A 19,811-nucleotide genomic window follows, 5' to 3' on the forward strand; every position below is an offset into this window, starting at 1 on the left:
TCCAGTAACCATGTGTGCTTGCATATAAATATGCCACTCTGTGCAGTCACTAACTGATATTTAACGTAACCCAGTACCAACTTAACACATAAAAGATTTCATTCCTTTTCTAAGATTAAGGAGTGTCACAGTCAGATAGTGATGGTACTGTTTGATACCAACAGGTTACTCATTTATTTGAAATATTACGCAAAAAAACCCTTTCACCATATGCCATGTTGGCATGCTTAAGATTTCATTCCTTTATTTCTACAATAAATGGCTGTCATAAAAAACAAAAACTAAAATATGTAGGAGCTTCAAGTAGTCAGTCACATATAGCTATAGTGGATGGCATCACTCCTTTTGTGAGATTAAAGAGTGTCGTGTGATCAGTCAGTGACAGTTAAGTGTGATCCTAATAGGCTGGCTCAAGTAACAAGCACTCCCTTATTAAAAACCCTACAATCACATTTCTTCTTGGCACATTAAAGATTTTACTCCATTACGTGAACAAGCAAGAAGTATTGCATAGGTAGGCAGTGAGGGTTGTGATTGATGCTCACAGGCTGCCAGTTATTTATGCATAAGCAGTTAAATCACGTCATGTCCATGTGCCGCATTGCCACATGTAAGAGTTTACTTATTTATTTCTAAGGAGTTAAGTATTCAGACAGTGAAAAAGTTATAACTGATGCCAAATAGGTTAACCCTTTATCTGCTATAATTAAGTATTCTGAGATAAAATACTCTGCAATCATGGTGCCATCTTTGCATATTAAACATTTTACTCCATCATTTCAACAAGAAATGAGTGTCACACAGTGTCACGTTTGAGGCTGGCTACACTCATATTTAACATAACCCAGTAGCACTTAGCACATTAAAGTTTTCATTCTTTTCTAAGATTAAGGAGTGCCACATAGCCAGATAGTGGTAGTTATGTTTGATACCAGCAGGTTACTCCTTTATTAACAATATTAGATCAATGACTCAGATAAAATACCCTGTCACCAGATGGCTATTTTTGACACTGAACAGGCTTCCCTCTATTCATATAAAAGTACATAAAACAATGTATGTCCAAGAAGTCATACATTCATTCGGTGAGAGGTAAGTTTGATGCCAATGAGCTAACCCTCTTTCTATCACCAGTAGTTGAGGTAGGTGAGCATGTGCCATATTGGCACATAAAAGATTTTGCGCTTTCATTTCTAAGTAAGAAGCGAGTGTAATGTAGTCAGCCAGTAACAATTTGATGTCAACAGTGTACCTCTGTTTGTTCACCCTGTGACCATAATTCATTTTGGAATATTCATCCTTTTAAGCCTCAACATCAACATACATTTTCTCCTCACTATTCTCCATATTTTTCTCCCTAGATTAATTAGAAGTATTTGTATAAATATTCTCATAGGCTGAATTCTTTAACAAGTCGTGTTATTGTGAGGAGAATTTGCATGTGTGTCACTATCTGGGCTTAAATGGTGAAGGGAACTATCCCAAAATACTACAAGTAATTAATAAATAAATAAATAAATAAATAAATAGTCTGCTCAAAGAATCAGCGGATATAATCGCAGTCGGTTCATGTTAATTGCATAGGAGTTGGCTCCCAGTGGTCCATGCCAAAGGTAAATGTGATCATTTTTTTTACCAGTGGTCCATGCCAAAGGTAAATGTGATCATTTTTTTTACCAATACTTTAGATACTGGTAATAAAGATGTAGAGTAAAATGCTACAATTCAGCTTGCATCAAAAGTTATGGCTGTTACCTTCAGAACATTTGATGGAGCCCCGCGAGGCCAGAAACTGTGAAATTCAATTCCAACCTGTAAAATGTTAGAAGCTAGAGTAAAACATTTAGGCGGCCATTAAAATTACTTTGGACCTCAAGCAACCTGACTCCTGTAAGCTAACAGCCTTGATCATCAGAAAGCCACTAAACAAACATAACATTCTTTCACATGTGGAATATTTAAAATATTTCCTTGAGACATTTTTGGCTGCTGAGGCCTCAAAAACAGCCAAAAATGCCAACAAATTTCTTTGAAGTAGTTAGCAAATACCCATAACGTTGTCTTCTGTCTCAAAATGCACTAAATCCAGCTCTCCATTAGGTGATAGAGGTTCAGCTGAAGCTGTAAGAGCACAGTTATATATCCAGGAGTGGCATTCTCTGACTCAATTACTGCATATAAAGGCAGTTGGCTGCAAGGGTGTAGATGATGCAGTCCCAATTGGGTATGATGTTTTCTCTTTCCAATCATCATTTATGTTTTGGTTGGCCTTCCAAATACTTGTCCTGCTGAAAATGATGTCAAAACAAGAATGTAATCAAAGGTCACAGAAATTAACTCCATTTCTGGTCAAAACAAGATTGTGGTTGTTGTGGCGTCTGGTTCCTGAGAGCATGTTTTCTATTTTTTATAACCTTACAATATATGTTTGAGATAACCTTGAAGGAACAAGATCAAAAGACAAGCTTGAATTTAGCAAAAATATTACTGTGTTTGGTGTTAGGGTTAGGGTTAGTGACAAGTGACCTTCTCCTTACCACATGCTTTCCACTCGCTGGTTATCATTTGAGAAAGAACATCTGACAACTGTTCTTGGTTGCTGTTAGTGACTGTGGAAAAAGCATAAACATTTAAGTTCTATACATTAGCATTAAAACATTAAGCTGTCTTCAGGAGTTGAAAGAAGCGCAAAACGAATGTACAAGTATTTACCACTTCCTCTTTAAAGCTTTTTAGTCTTTCATGAGGGCTTGAGCATCTTTGCGTTATTTCTGGGACAAATCAATTTTTTCACTTGGAGGAGCCCCTTCAAAGAGCTAAAACTCAAAAGCAATTTGTTTGCCTTCAAATTTGGACAGCAGCTAGTTTAATTAACATATAAAAAACATAAACGTGTCTGCGGATTTTTTCTTCAAAATATTTTTTCTCAGAGAGCTATTTTTGTACAATCAGTCCACATTTTTCATCTTATTTCGAAAATGCTCTATAACTTTTCATTGCGATTGAATATGGCAAAATGCAAACACGTTTTTTTAAGCGCTTTATGTCCAGAAACTGAGAAGCAAATTAAATTAGTGAAAAACATAACAATAGCTTTGATTTGTAGCTTGAAAAAGGTGATTCAGACACTCCCATTTAGAGGTAATGAAAAATACGACAATTTGTTTTATTTCAAACTTCTTGGTATAGTTAGATAGCCAGCTCTATAAACTTTAATTTGATATAGGGGTTTAGGTATCTACAGTTTAAACTGGACGCGCTACATCGCTTAAACGCAAGACACCTCTGAAGGCGTAGTGAAAAATTCGACAATTCAATTTATTTTAAACTTCTTGGTACAGTTTGATAGCCAGCTCTATCAGCTTTAATTTGATATAGAGGTTTAGGTATCTACAGTTTAAACTGGACGTGCTCCATCGCTTAAACGCGAGACACCTAGAAGGGTACAGAGTAATCTTAACAACCGACAACTAACAGGAGTCTGGCTAAAATATCAGGTATCGAGTGATAAAAATCTGCGAGTCAGCGAGCCATGCGAGCCGTGCGAGTCACGCGAGTCATGTGAGCCACAGTATAAATGTTAAGAATTTTTATTTGTTGTATTTACATTCACATAAGAACAAGAACAAGAGCATCGGAACAAGATGAATAACATCGCAATATTTAATTCTTACAGTGGGACAACGCAAACCATGATATTTTTTGTTCCAGTCAACCCAGGTCACGCGTGAACGATATTTTTGAAATTTGAACGGAGTTTTGAAATTTACATGTCAGTTTTGAAAGTCGCCAACGAGATGTCAGAGTTCCTGTATAAATTTCCCTAGCTTATTGACGGTATAAAGCTATGAATTTTTCTTTACACTGCAAAATTGAATATTTCAAGAATAACAATTGTTTCCCAAGGGCCCCACTGAAAACCGCCAAGGCGAGTGGGCTCCCTGGATAAATATTATTATTATTATTATTATTATAAGTATTTTGAATCTTTTTTTTTTTGAGTTAATGTGTCTTTTTTGGAACGATTTCCAAAGAAATGTCCAACATTCCATTCACACGTCGGACATTACAAAGAGAAATTCGAATGTTCATTTCATTCTTGGAAATACTGTTCACGCATGACCTGGGTTGACTGTAATTGACACGTCAGGGCTGATTGTCAGTGTCATTCCAAACTTGTAAGGTATGATAAATGAGTACTCAAAGATGAGCGAAGTCAATATTGTCGCACTAAATTCAATTTGAAAAGAAGCAGCGTAACAGAAGCATTGTTTTTTTTTTTTTCTTGAATGAAGTTCCATGTGGATATCAATGAATGAGATGTATCAATAGATACCTATTCGAGTAGTGGTGCTGCCGTATGTTTTTCTCGGATTTTGTTTCTGAAGTCTTGAACCTTAATAAATTTTTGCGTATTGTTTTTATTTTTTTGCGCATCTTGGGCGATTTTAAATAGGCAAAATTCTCTCCAAAATTATAACAAAAACGAAAAAAAAAAAATTCGTCCAAAATTTTCTCACGCGAATGTAAATAAAACAAATAAAAATTCTTAACATTTGCACTGTGGCTCGCATGACTCGCGTGCCTTGCATGGCTCGCACGGTGGCTCGCATGGCTTGCTGGCTCGCAGATTTCGCAGACCCTCAGGTATCCTTTACATAGAGCACAAGAATAAAATTCTGCATAGAGGGAAAGTTTGTAAAGTTATTCAATGTCCAGAATCACGCTTGCCTTTAAACTCTAGAATGCAGGGAAATTTGAAGAAAAAAATACTATTTGACCAGTAATTATGGTATTTACTGTGAAGGTTCAAGGTCGTTTACATTCATCTTAGTTTTGTGATATATAAATTCCTTAGTGCAGGCAAAAAACAAAAAAAAGGGTTAATTTCCACACCTCTTCAATAAAGCATTCTTCAGAAATGTATATTTTGCAGTAATGTTATGACAGCTACACCCAGTCAAAGGTCACTTACATGCATGAGGCATTTTTTTCCTTTCTGGATGATCCCCTTTTGGGCTTCTTCTTTGGATGTCAGCCTTCCTCACTTCTTCATTCTATAGTTTTTTTCTAGTTGAGAGACAGACCTTAAGGGCACTTATGAGTGAACACAATAATAAACTTAACAGACCTCAACCAGAAACAAAACACTTGTCAATGCTAAAATTAAAGAAACTAACCATATTGCACTAACAATACAAAAAGGAGATGAATTTCTGCATGGGGGTCTTTATTGTATCACTTTAATTTTAATCACTGTGGCAGATTCCTTTCAAAACCAGTCTAACAAAGCAATGTAAACTTCTTGTCTTAAATCTTAAATTTATTCAGTGGAATTCATAATAATCAAACTGTTGCTTCCTATATTCTCACTGCCAACATGTTTGCCAGTTCATTATTACTGTCCAAAATTGACCATGCACTTACCAACTATTTTGTGGTTGTTTTCCTTCAAACTGGAAAATGTTTCACCACAAATTTATTCAGCTATTGAAAAAATATCCATGTTTCAATGTCAATGTTATACAGAAAAGTTCAATATCTCTTTCTTTCAAAATTCTTATTCAAAACCAGTCTAACAAAGCAATCTACACTTCTTGTCTTAAACCCTAAATTTATTCAGTGAAATTCATAAAAAATTAAAATAATGCTTCCTGTATCCTCACTGCCAGTTAATTATTGCTTTCCGAAAAAGACCATGCACTTATCAACTATTTTGTGGTTGTTTTGCTTCAAACTGGGAAATGCTTCGCCACAAATTTCATCATCTATTGAAAAAATCTACACGTTTTATCTACATGTGCAAATTGCTTCACTGCCTGAGGAAAGATATGTTTTAAAAGCATAATTATCCAAACCCAGGATTGGGAAGAATGGCCTACAGCAACTTTTATAGTCAACTGTAGACACAGCCAAGGCAGGAAAGGGCAAATAAGAAAAATGCTCCCTATTCTTCAAAATCCCCATCTGCAGCCAGTAAAAGGCTGGCTGCTCCTGTAGAAAGGGAATTCATTTAGCTCTCACAGGTGGATTTCCAGACTAAACACTGCTTACCGAAAAAGAGATAAAGCTTTATTGCCTGAGAAAGGTGATGTTTAAAAATAAAATCAAAGCACCTAAACCCAGAGTTGGGAAGAATGGCCCACAGCACTAGAACTCTTCTTGTGAACTATGGACTTGCCAAAGCGGGAATAGACGCGCAATGAGAACCATTGTCTCTTCATTAACATCACAAACCACAGACAGTAAAAGGCTCTCTGGTCCTGCAAACAGTGGTCAGGCATTTGTACTCTGTCGAGGTGCGGTGGTGTACTGGTTAGTGCGTCAGACTTTCAATTGGAGGGTCAGTGGTTCATGTCCAGGTTGGTCTCTTCATTGCTCTGTTCTTTCTTAAGACAAGAAACTTTGCTCCACATTGTCTCTCTTCACCCAGGTGTATAAATGGGTACTGGCAATAGACTGCTGGCGGTAACCCTGCGATGGCCTAGCATCCCATCCAGGGGGGAATAGCAATACTCCTGGCTGCTGCATTGAAAAAATCTCCATGTTTTATTCTCAATGTCATATCAAAAGTTCAATACTTCACACTTTTATAGAATCAACTCTGCATGCTGAATGAGTGCAAAATGCTTCACTGCCTGAAGAAAGGGGTGTATTATAAGAATAATCGTCCAAACCCAGGATTGGGAAGAATGGCCTACAGCATTTACGTTTCTTGTAGTCAGCTGTAGACACGCCAAGGTGGGAAAGGACAAAAATGAGAAATGGTCCCTATTTTTCAACATCCCAAACCGCAGCCAGTATAAGGCTGTTCCTGTATGAAGGGCATTCATTGAGTTCTCACAGGCCAATTTCTAAATTAAACACTGCAAACTGAATAAGTGGAAAGGTTTTACTGCCTGAGGAAAGGGATGTTTTAAAAAAAGGACCTAAACCCAGAGTTGGGTAGAATGGCCCACAGCATCAACAACCCTTGTTGTGATGTATGGACTCGTCCAAAGCGGGAATAGATGTACAATGAGAAACATTCTCTATTCTTTAGCATCCCAATCTGCAGCCAGTGAAAAGGCTCTGACTCTTTTCCTGCATGATGGGCATTCATTCAGTTCTCATAGGCAAATTTCCACATTAAAAACTGCATACTGAATAAGTGGAAAAGTTTTACTGCCTGAGGAAAGGGATGTTCAAAAAGAAAAGGACCTAAACCCAGAGTTGGGTAGAATGGCCCACAGCATTTACAACTCTTGTTCTGATGTATGGACTCGGCCAAAGCGGGAATAGATTCTCTATTCATTAATATCACAAACCACAGACAGTAAGAGGCCCTTTTGTCCTGCAAACAGTGGTCAGACATTTGGTTTGCTATATGATAACCATTTAAGGTACAACTCTTACAAAAAAAACTCACATATTGTAGGCAAATTCCTTCTTGTATTTGCGGTTTCCCTCTGGAGGTCTTCATTGTCTATCTAAAATTTCTGGCAAGGTCTTCTGTTTTTTCTGTTCCTCTTTCCACTGACTGGTTACCATTTGAGAAAGAGCATCTGACGACTGTTCCTAGTTGCTGTAAGTGACTGTGGAAAAAGTACAAATATTTAAGTTCTATACCAGCTGTAACACATTACGCTGTCTTCAGGAGTTGAAAGGAGGGCAAAACTAATCTACAAGTATTCACCACTTCCTCTCTAAAGCTTTAAGTCTTCCATGAGGGCTTGAGCATCTTTACATTTTTTCTAGGACTTTATAACTTCTATTTCAACAAGGGACAACCAACAGGAGTCTGGCTACAAAAATCAGGTATCCTTTAAACTGGTCATGTTGAAACGCAGACCATGCAGACTGCAGACTGCAGACCGTGCAGACTGTGCAGACCGCGCAGACTGAGTGTTTTTTTTTTACTTGTACCTTAATTTTCTTGTAAGACATTAATTGAAGTAGTAAATACTTTCAGTAGCTAGTTTCCCGCTTCCTTTGTTACAGTGCAGGCAAGAATTTTAAGTGAGGAAGCCTGACTTGTTATAAGCCTCGCGGTTTCTTTCAGGTTTTCTCGCCATTTATCTTCTTTCCTTAACTTTCTTTATTTTTTCCATCTTGTGGTGTAAATGTTGTGTGTATGGCTGTATTGTATTGTATTGAATTAAGCGAACCAAAACATACGCGTAAAACGCGTCTGCTGCGGGCGCGTATACGCGTCTAAAAATCTGCAGTCATACTCGTTGTTTTACAACTTAAAAAAAAAAACGCTTGCCGCGAGGCTTGCTGTATTTTGCGAAACGAAACGAAAAGAGATGATGAATAAATCTGTATAATTGAAGATAACAAGACTACAACAGACAGATTCCCGTGTGTGACAAGCTAAAAGAGGAATTAAACGCCGGAAGTGTAGAGTTTCTGTACTTTGCTAAACGATCGAGCTCTGCGTAGACCGTGAAGGGAACTTGTTTGTTTATATTTGTAAACGCTTTTCTTATTTATCCCTTGCCCTAATGATGATTCGGTAGGTAGTTCGAGAATTAAACAGTGTTCGGGGTAAAAAATCATCTAGAATAAACAAATAAATTACAACCCGGAATAAAATCAGTAAATTCAACAGACTTCACTCCTCCAGCGCGTTTCGGTTCCGATTTGCATATTTGCTGACTTACCATGAACTTTCCCTCACTCTGCCTCAAGCATTTACTATCTCCGGCCGCAAAATGTAATCGTTCAGTTGACTTTAAAGATGCAAGGCAATTCCGTTGGTTAAAGGTTTGGGGTAAAATAGGAAACTTCAATTTTGCAAAATTTCATAATTTCGGGTCCAGTGTGAGCGATAAGATCGATTACCCGGAACAAACGTAAACACTGCGAGTCTACTGAGTACCGCAACGCTTGACGCATTTCTATATTCAGTACGTTCGCTTGGATAAAGCCAAAATAGCATCTTTTGCAAGATTTAAAGCTTCTACTAACGTTATAAAACACCGACAGAAGCCGTCGTTCGGACGTAGAAAGGAATTGCAACGCTGAAAACACTGGCAAGATTTTGGTCACGTGCTAGGCAACCAAATTCCTTCACATGTATCAAGTTACATTCGGCAACAACACGATGCAAGGAACAAAATTTACAGACTGAGGTTCTTGGAAGGAAAGCTAGACGCTTTTTTTATTCAATCAACACGGGAGCAACAGTGCCTTTCCAATTATACCCAACTTGTGCCATTTTAAGCCCTTCGAAAATACCTCGAAACACATTAATATGTGTACCTGTAATGGCCATGGCTGAAAAATGAGAAAATCACAAGAAAAATTAAGGTACAAGTAAAAAAAAATAACACTAGTCTGCACGGTCTGCACAGTCTGCAGTCTGCATGGTCTGCGTTTCAACATGACCGCCTTTAAACGGAGCACAAGAATGAAATTCTGCATAGAGGGAAAATTTGATAAGTTATTCAATGTCCAGAATTACGCTTGCCTTTAAACTCTAGAACACAGGGAAATTAGAAGAAAAAAATACCATTTGACCAGTGATTATGGTATTTACTGTGGAAGTTCAAGGCCGTTTACATTCATCTCAGTTTTGTGATATATAAGTTCCTTAGTGCAGGCACCAAAAAAAAAGTAACTTTCCACACCTCTTCAATACAGCATTTTTCAGAAAGGTCTATTTTGTAGTTATGACAGCTACACCCAGTCAAAGGTCACTTCCATGCATGAGCCATTTTCTTTCTTTCTGGATGGTCCCCTTTTGGGCTTCTTCTTTGGATGTCAGCCTTCTTCACTCCTTCATTCTCTAGTTTTTACTAGTTGAGAGACAGACCTTAAGAGCACTTATGAGTGAAGAGAATAATAAACTTAACAGACCCCAACCAGAAACAAAACACTTGGCAATGCTAAGGTTAAAAAACTAAACATATTGCACTAACAATACAAAAAGGAGATGAACTTCTACATGGTGGTCTCTATTGTATCACTTTAATTTAATCACTGTAACAGATCCCTTTCAAAACCAGTCTAACAAAGCAATGTAAACTTCTCGTCTTCAATCTTAAATTTAACCCAATGGAATTCATAATAACCAAATTGTTGCTTCCTGTATTCTCACTGCCAAAATTTTTGCCAGTTCATTATTACTTTCCAAAAACAACCGTGCACTTGCCAACTATTTTGTGGTTGTTTTTCTTCAAACTGGAAATTGTTTCACCACAAATTTCATCAACTATTGAAAAAATATCCATGATTTACATTTAATGTTACATACAACAGTTCAATATCTCTTGCTTTCAAAATTCTTATTCAAAACCAGTCTAACAAAGCAATCTACACTTCTTGTCTTAAACCCTCAATTTATTCATTGAAATTCATAAGAAAATATTGCTTTCTCTATTCTCACTGCCAGTTAATTATTACTTTTCAAAAAAAAACAAAAAAAAAAAACAATGAACTTGTCAACTATTTTGTGGTTGTTTTGCTTCGAACTGAGAAATGTTTTGCAACAAATTTCATCATCTATTGAAACAATCGACTTGTTTTACTTTTAATGATATAAAAAGAGCAATATCTCATTGTTTTATAGAACAAACTCTGCAAGCCGAGTGAGTGCAAATTGCTTCACTGCCCGAGGAAAGAGATGTTTTAAAAGAATAATTATCCAAACCCAGAGTTGGGAACAATGGCCTACAGCAACTTTTATAGTCAAATGTAGACACAGCCAAGGCAGGAAAAGACAAATATGAAAAATGCTCCCTATTCTTCAAAATCCCAATCTGCAGCCAGTAAAAGGCTAACTGCTCCTGTAGAAAGGGAATTCATTCAGTTCTCACAGGTGAATTTCCAGACTAAACACTGCTTACCGAAAAAGAGATAAAGCTTTATTGCCTGAGAAAGGTGATGTTTAAAAATAAAATCAAAGCACCTAAACCCAGAGATGGGAAGAATGGCCCACAGCACTAGAACTCTTCTTACAAGTGAACTATGGACTTGCCAAAGCGGGAATAGATGCGCAATGAGAACCATTGTCTCTTCATTAACATCACAAACCACAGACAGTAAAAGGCTCTCTGCTCCTGCAAACAGTGGTCAGGCATTTGTCATGCTATACAATACTCATTTAAGGTACAATTCTGTCGAGGTGCGGTGGTGTACTGGTTAGTGTGTCAGACTTTCAAATGGAGGGTCAGTGGTTCGTGTCCAGGTTGGTCTCTTCATTGCTCTGTTGTTTCCTAAGACAGGAAACTTTGCTCCACATTGTCTCTCTTCACCCAGGTGTATAAATGGGTACTGGCAATAGACTGCTGGTGGTAACCCTGCGATGTCCTAGCATCCCATCCAGGGGGGAATAGCAATACTCCTAGCAGCTGCATTGAAAAAATCTCCATATTTTATTCTCAATGTCATATCAAAAGTTCAATACTTCACACTTTTATAGAATCAACTCTGCATGCTGTATGAGTGCAACATGCTTCACTGCCTGAAGAAAGGGGTGTATTATAAGAATAATCGTCCAAACCCAGGATTGGGAAGAATGGCCTACAGCATTTACGTTTCTTGTAGTCAGCTGTAGACACGCCAAGGCAGGAAAGGACAAAAATGAGAAATGGTCCCTATTTTTTAACATCCCAAACCGCAGCCAGTATAAGGCTGTTCCTGTATAAAGGGCATTCATTGAGTGCTCACAGACCAATTTCTAAATTAAACACTGCAAACTGAATTAGTGGAAAAGTTTTACTGCCTGAGGAAAGGGATGTTTTAAAAAAAGGACCTAAACCCAGAGTTGGGTAGAATGGCCCACAGCATTTACAACCCTTGTTGTGATGTATGGACTCGTCCAAAGCGGGAATAGATGTACAATGAGAAACATTCTCTATTCTTTAGCATCCCAATCTGCAGCCAGTGAAAAGGCTCTGACTCTTTTCCTGCATGATGGGCATTCATTCAGTTCTCATAGGCAAATTTCCACATTAAAAACTGCATACTGAATAAGTGGAAAAGTTTTACTGCCTGAGGAAAGGGATGTTCAAAAAGAAAAGGACCTAAACCCAGAGTTGGGTAGAATGGCCCACAGCATTTACAACTCTTGTTCTGATGTATGGACTCGGCCAAAGCGGGAATAGATTCTCTATTCGTTAAAATCACAAACCACAGACAGTAAAAGGCCCTATTGTCCTGCAAACAGTGGTCAGACATTTGGTTTGCTACATGATAACCATTTAAGGTACAACTGTTACAAAAAAAAAACTCACATATTGTAGACAAATTCCTTCTTGTATTTGCAGTTTCCCTCTGGAGGTCTTCATTGTATATCTAAAATTTCTGGCAACTGCACAGTCTTCTGTTTTTTCTATGTTCTGCTTTCCACTGACTGGTTATCATTTGAGAAAGAGCATCTGATGACTGTTCCTAGTTGCTGTAAGTGACTATGGAAAAAGTACAAAAATTTAAGTTCTATACCAGCTGTAACACATTACGCTGTCTTCAGGAGTTGTAAGGAGGGCAAAACTAATCTACAAGTATTTACTACTTCCTCTCTAAAGCTTTAAGTCTTCCATGAGGGCTTGAGCATCTTTGCATTTTTTCTAGGACTTTATAACTTCTATTTCAACAAGGGACAACCAACAGGAGTCTGGCTACAAAAATCAGGTATCCTTTAAACGGAGCACAGGAATGAAATTCTGCATAGAGGGAAAATTTGTTAAGTTATTCAATGTCCAGAATTACGTTTGCCTTTAAACTCTAGAACACAGGGAAATTAGAAGAAAAAAAATACCATTTGACGGTATTTACTGTGGAAGTTCAAGGCCGTTTACATTCATCTCAGTTTTGTGATACATAAGTTCCTTAGTGCAGGCAACAAAAAAAAGTAAATTTCCACACCTCTTCAATACAGCATTTTTCAGAAAGGTCTATTTTGCAGTTATGACAGTTACACCCAGTCAAAGGTCACTTACATGCATGATGCATTTTCTTTCTTCCTGGATGGTCCCCTTTTGGGCTTCTTCTTTGGATGTCAGCCTTCTTCACTCCTTCATTCTCTAGTTTTTACTAGTTGAGGGACAGACCTTAAGAGCACTTATGAGTGAATAGAATAATAAACTTAACAGACCTCAACCAGAAAAAAAAAAACGTGGCAATGCTTAAATTAAAGAAACTAAACATATTGCACTAACAATACAAAAAGGAGATGAACTTCTACATGGGGGTCTCTATTGTATCACTTTAATTTTAATCACTGTGACAGATTCCTCTCAAAACCAGTCTAACAAAGCAATGTAAACTTATTGTCTTAAATCTTAAATTTAACTCAGTGGAAGTCCTAATAATCAAACTGTTGCTTCCTGTATTCGCACTGCCAAGATTTTTGCCAGTTCATTATTACTTTCCAAAAACGACCATGCACTTGCCAACTATTTTGTGGTTGTTTTCCTTCAAACTTGAAATTGTTTCACCACAAATTTCATCAACTATTGAAAAAATATCCATGATTTACATTTAGTGTTATATGGAAAAGTTCAATATCTCTTTCTTTCAAAATTCTTGTTCAAAACCAGTCTAACAAAGCAATCTACACTTCTGGTCTTAAACCCTAAATTTATTCAGTGAAATTCATAAGAAAATTAAAATATTGCGTCCTGTATTCTCACTGCCAGTTAATTATTACTTTCCAAAAAAAAAAAAAACAACAATGAACTTGTCAACTATTTTGTGGTTGTTTTGCTTCAAACTGAGAAATGTTTTGCCAAAAATTTCATCATCTGTTGAAAAAATCGAGTTGTTTTACTTTTAATGATATAAAAAGAGCAATATCTCATTGTTTTATAGAACAAACTCTGCATGCCAAGTGAGTGCAAATTGCTTCACTGCCTGAGGAAAGAGATGTTTTAAAAGAATAATTATCCAAACCCAGAGTTGGGAACAATGGCCTACAGCAACTTTTATAGTCAAATGTAGACACAGCCAAGGCAGGAAAAGACAAATATGAAAAATGCTCCCTATTCTTCAAAATCCTAATCTGCAGCCAGTAAAAGGCTAACTGCTCCTGTAGAAAGGGAATTCATTCAGTTCTCACAGGTGAATTTCCAGACTAAACACTGCTTACCGAAAAAGAGATAAAGCTTTATTGCCTGAGAAAGGTGATGTTTAAAAATAAAATCAAAGCACCTAAACCCAGAGTTGGGAAGAATGGCCCACAGCACTAGAACTCTTCTTACAAGTGAACTATGGACTTGCCAAAGCGGGAATAGACGCGCAATGAGAACCATTGTCTCTTCATTAACATCACAAACCACAGACAGTAAAAGGCTCTCTGGTCCTGCAAACAGTGGTCAGGCATTTGTACTCTGTCGAGGTGCGGTGGTGTACTGGTTAGTGCGTCAGACTTTCAATTGGAGGGTCAGTGGTTCGTGTCCAGGTTGGTCTCTTCATTGCTCTGTTGTTTCCTATGACAAGAAACTTTGCTCCACATTGTCTCTCTTCACCCAGGTGTATAAATGGGTACTGGCAATAGACTGCTGGTGGTAACCCTGCGATGGCCTAGCATCCCATCCAGGGGGGAATAGCAATACTCCTAGCTGCTGCATTGAAAAAATCTCCATGTTTTATTCTCAATGTCATGTCAAAAGTTCAATACTTCACACTTTTATAGAATCAAGTCTGCATGCTGAATGAGTGCAAAATGCTTCACTGCCTGAAGAAAGGGGTGTATTATAAGAATAATCGTCCAAACCCAGGATTGGGAAGAATGGCCTACAGCATTTACGTTTCTTGTAGTCAGCTGTAGACACGCCAAGGCAGGAAAGGACAAAAATGAGAAATGGTCCCTATTTTTCAACATCCCAAACCGCAGCCAGTATAAGGCTGTTCCTGTATAAAGGGCATTCATTGAGTGCTCACAGACCAATTTCTAAATTAAACACTGCAAACTGAATTAGTGGAAAAGTTTTACTGCCTGAGGAAAGGGATGTTTTAAAAAAAGGACCTAAACCCAGAGTTGGGTAGAATGGCCCACAGCATTTACAACCCTTGTTGTGATGTATGGACTCGTCCAAAGCGGGAATAGATGTACAATGAGAAACATTCTCTATTCTTTAGCATCCCAATCTGCAGCCAGTGAAAAGGCTCTGACTCTTTTCCTGCATGATGGGCATTCATTCAGTTCTCATAGGCAAATTTCCACATTAAAAACTGCATACTGAATAAGTGGAAAAGTTTTACTGCCTGAGGAAAGGGATGTTCAAAAAGAAAAGGACCTAAACCCAGAGTTGGGTAGAATGGCCCACAGCATTTACAACTCTTGTTGTGATGTATGGACTCGGCCAAAGTGGGAATAGATTCTCTATTCTTTAACATCACAAACCACAGACATTTGGTTTGCTATATGATTAGGTACAACTTTTACAAAAAAAAAAAAAAAAAAAAAACTCACATATCGTAGGCAAATTCCTTCTTGTATTTGCCGTTTCCCTCTGGAGGTCTTTATTGTATATGTACTAGAAATACGTGACTCGCAAAACCTCGCGAAGCTGGGGCTGGGTGGAAAACCCTCTTTACTCGTACTGTAGCATCAAATGAGGAGATTACGTAAAAGGGGCATAGTATTTTTTTTTATGAGGATGGTCTTTTCGTAGTTCCACAGGCTAGTTTGCGGTTGAAAATCTATTTCTGACATGACGTAATGTACAACGGGCGTGCAGCGCTGTCGTGTTCGATGAATTTATTTCCCACGGAAAATTATTTTACCGCAGCCACAAACGTGTAATTTCTTCAATGCAATCTTTCACATAAAAGATTTCTAAAAGAAAGGGAAAATATTTTGGAGAGATAGTTCTCTATGCAGTGAATATTGATGAACATTGCAGTTGAAATTTGATCATGCACGCATATTTTTTGCGATGTATGCAAATTTTGCTCCACACGACGGCAGACAGTCTGACGTCATTCTGCGGTTGAAAATCTATTTCTGACGCGACGTAATGTACAATGAGCGTGCAGCGCTGTCCGGTGAGGGTAAAAGGCGGAAATAGTTTGCGGAATGGTATGTGGAATGGCGTGCGGAATGGCATAATTATGCGAAATACGATTACATGGGAAATAAATTAACTGAAGAGCGCGTCATGTTTTCGCGCCAATTTTATAAGAGCAGCAGCTTTTTTGATGCTGCGGACTCTTGCTAAATATTAACAACAATTTGAGGATTTGATTGTCTGATTGTTGATTTGGAAGAAGTTAGGGTAAAGAAAGCGATGAAAACTGTTCATAGTTTTCGCATCCAAGGAACTATGAGTAAATCCGTATGAGTAAATCATGTTCATTTTACTCCATGCGACTTCGGTTGACAAAAATAACGTGGCAGCATGAAGTCTTCTCACGACAAAGATTGATCCTTTACCGAGGGCAAATAATAAACCTCTTTTTCTTTTTTTTTAAACCCTCGGTAAAAGATCAATTCTCATACCCTGTATGCTCGATGATTCATTTATCACATAATAGTTTTGGCCTTGGACTGATGTTATTTCTCCAGTCTGGTTTTGCTTATTGTCAAAATTATTTTACCGCGGCCACAAAACGTGTAATTTCTTCAATTCAATCTTTCACAAAAAAGATTTCTAAAAGAAAGGGAAAAGATTCTGGAGAGATAGTTCTGTATCCAGTGAATATTGATGAACATTGCAGTTGAAATTTGATCATGCACGCATATTTATTCCGATGTATGCAAATTTTTTTCAGACGACGCCAGACAGTCTGACGTCATTCATACTTTGTTTGCGCACTGTTGCCAGGCAACAGCACGGACACCTTCACGGAAATATATATATAAACATACATATATATAAATATATGTTCGGCTCGAATTCGCACGGCTTAGCGGCCTTCAGCCCGACAAATTTATTAACCTCGCTTCGCGAGGAAAAATTTCTGGCAAGTGCACGGTCTTCTGTGTTTTCTATGGTCTGGCAACTGGTGTTCCGGTTTTTTCCAGTTTGAGAGAAGCCTATGGTGCACTTATGAGAGGAGGCATGTAAAGAAAAATGAGGCCTTAAACAGCAAAGTAAGGACGGTTGTCAGTCCTGAAAACTGAACTACCTGTACTTCTAATGCATAACTACTTAGTTGTTAAATGTATCTTTTATCCCAAACATCAACAATGCAATTTTTCTGACTTATCACTACTGTATTTTGTGTTACTTTTGAATATGTTGAATCCTGTGTTTCCATTGAAGGGAATTTTATAATATAACTATAGTTTTGTCCAAGAGGATTACTTTTTAAACATTGGATTTGTACACTACAAGCTGACTAGAAGGTTTTCTATAACACATTTAGGCTCTCAGTTGTTTTTAGAATGTTACAATGTTGGGCCCCATTCGTAAAGTAAAGCCATTTCAACAAAATTTGGAGAAAAAAGCCTGCATACCTCATAATTATATCTACAACAGCTTCGCTAGCTTTTGCATTAGGAAATTTGAAGCCTTTCCTTATTGAAGCTCTGCTTCTACCTTAGATTGATTGTGCTCCACTTTGACAAAAGTCTTCTTTGAGGGACACATTATACATCATGCCCGTAAGGGTTGTCACATGGAAATGTTGACAGGTGTTCATATTAATAACATTCACAGCTGATTTCTTGTTGATATGATTATTTTAGTGTGGGCCTATTAAAACTCTAAAAATGCAATAATTTATGCAGAATTTTATTGCAAAGGCTCATGCCCTCTGTAGATGGAAAGGGCTGGCGAGGCAACAGATGACAGACAGGAAAGCCTATTACCAGTAGCTAGAAACATGTACAGAACATCACAGGTTTGATTCTAATCATAAACCAAGATGTTTGTGGCTACTGCCTTTGAGGTAAATAGACACTACATCACTATGTGTGAAAATAAGTTGGGTGGTCAATTTTCAGATGGAATTCAACGGTGTTGGGTGTTGGGATTGAAACAGAAAACTAACAGTTAAACATGTTGGATATGAACACATGGTTTTATTATAAAATAAAACACCTTGCAGATTTGTCCTAAATAATTTTTCACTTTACAATACTATTAGGATACATCTCCATGGAACCCAGAATGGAAAGAGATCCCTGAAGAATGGCCAATCACTGAAGTAGAGGAAATGGAGATCTTAAAAGCTATGAAAATACATTTTGTGATGGGATTTGAAAGAGTCTACATTCTGCTCTTAAACTTGAAATCAAACCTTTAACATCAAAGGATTTTACAAGCCCTGGGATTTACTACAGAATATATATATTTTTGTTTCAAATGTTGATATCCTTTTTAACAGCAGTCAAAATTCGGCCAAAATTCTTTAACTGCTGTAATCTTCCTCACAAAGCCATCTGAGTGATGGCTTTGAACAGAGACAAAGGATCTGCAAAAATTAAACGTGTGTTTCCACACATACAATAAAATTCCAAGCTGTTTTACACCTTAAAGCATAGGTATTGATTATTTGAAAAACATTTTTGGCTGGAGAAGCTTTCATTATTCTTTTGTTGTTGATTCATGTTTACATTTGAGAAAGCAACATTTCAACATTGACAATTTCCATATTAAAGCCACTTGAAATTTGTTATAAGCTTGCACAGGCAATTTTGTGTAACAAATGTTACAACTGAAGTCATTCTAGATTTTCTTCATTACTTTGTTCTTTTGAGATCTACTCTTGTGGTAACCGTTTACTATCCGTTTAACACCGTTTGCAATCCGTTTTTTTGCCCGTTAAACGGAAAACCGTTAGTGTCCGTTTTCGCTCTCCAGGTCACGTATTTTCTTGTGATCAGCAGTTGCCGTAACGTGACCGACATTATAGCCAAGATGAATCACAAACTCAACCTGATTCTGACTAGGGTGGCAGAAATTGACAAGCATAAAAGAACAGCAAAAGCAGTTAGAGAAAGTAAATATTGATCTCCAAAAAAATCTTTGCGTTTGTTCATGGGTCCATCAAAGCTTTGACTGAACGAGTTGACACTCAAGCAAAGACCAATTCTGAGCTCAGGAGAAAGGTGTGAACAACTTGACAGAAAGTGTGAACTTTAACAAGGAACAAGCAATTTAATTAAAAAAGCCACAGTTGGAGAAACAGTTTAATATTTCATGGTATTCCAGAAGAAAGAAATGAATCCAGTGCCAAGACTGAATCACTGCTTTACTTCTTTCTGGAAGACAACCTGAAGTAGAAGACGGCATTGACAGAATCTCGATGGAACGTGCACATGGTTTTGGTAAACATAACACAAATGGCGAGGAGCTACATCCAGTCATAGCAAAGTTTAGTTTACACAAGAATAAAGAACTCACATTATCTAGTGCCCATACTCTCTCTGGAACAGACTTTCAGTTTGGATTTTAAGACTTTCCTCGAGAGATAGTGGAAACACAAAGAGGCTTAGTAAAAGTTTAACCCAGCTGTTACTACAGGTTTTCCAAACATTCACCAAATTTGCAAAGTGGTAATTTCCAACCCGATGTGTAGAAACACAACTTACAGGACAAAACAAAAACCAAAAAAAAAGATCTCTAAAATTACTGATTATTGAATTAAATACACTAGTTGGAAAGCAAAAATTTTCCAAAAAAAAAAAAAACTTGACAGTAAAAATTTGGAAAACTTTAGTGTAATGTGATCCTTCCATCACATGACTGAATTTGAACCGCTCGCTAGAGCACGTGTTTTTTCATAATAGTGTGCAGGTGTCAAACTACATCAACGGACATAGAAAGGAAAACAGACAAAAAGCTTTCCTAAATGAAAAATTTATTCAGGTAAGTCTTTGTTCAAGCCTGAGAAAAAAATGCATATAGTTCTTAATGCGACACGAGATACGTGCA

At 37.4% G+C, this 19,811-nt stretch overlaps 1 long non-coding RNA gene across 4 annotated transcripts; it reads right to left on the reverse strand.

Annotated features, from left to right (window-relative positions):
* Nucleotides 1-1,149: 1,149 nt before the first annotated feature.
* On the reverse strand, nt 1,150-16,138 carry LOC146468979 (uncharacterized). 4 transcript variants are annotated; one of them, XR_014867353.1, is made up of 6 exons: nt 12,927-16,138; nt 12,222-12,395; nt 9,615-11,336; nt 4,976-7,574; nt 2,538-2,609; nt 1,150-2,288 (listed from the first exon to the last, which is right to left on the reverse strand). It is a non-coding gene; the product is annotated as an uncharacterized LOC146468979 (long non-coding RNA). The 4 variants fall into 4 exon arrangements; XR_014867354.1 differs by having other exon boundaries at nt 4,976-6,525; nt 7,409-7,574; nt 9,615-12,395; XR_014867351.1 differs by having other exon boundaries at nt 9,615-12,395.
* Nucleotides 16,139-19,811: the final 3,673 nt, after the last annotated feature.

The sequence above is a fragment of the Pavona decussata genome, unplaced genomic scaffold, assembly GCF_977016875.1.
Source record: "Pavona decussata unplaced genomic scaffold, jaPavDecu1.1 SCAFFOLD_128, whole genome shotgun sequence".
Lineage (NCBI taxonomy): Eukaryota > Metazoa > Cnidaria > Anthozoa > Scleractinia > Agariciidae > Pavona > Pavona decussata.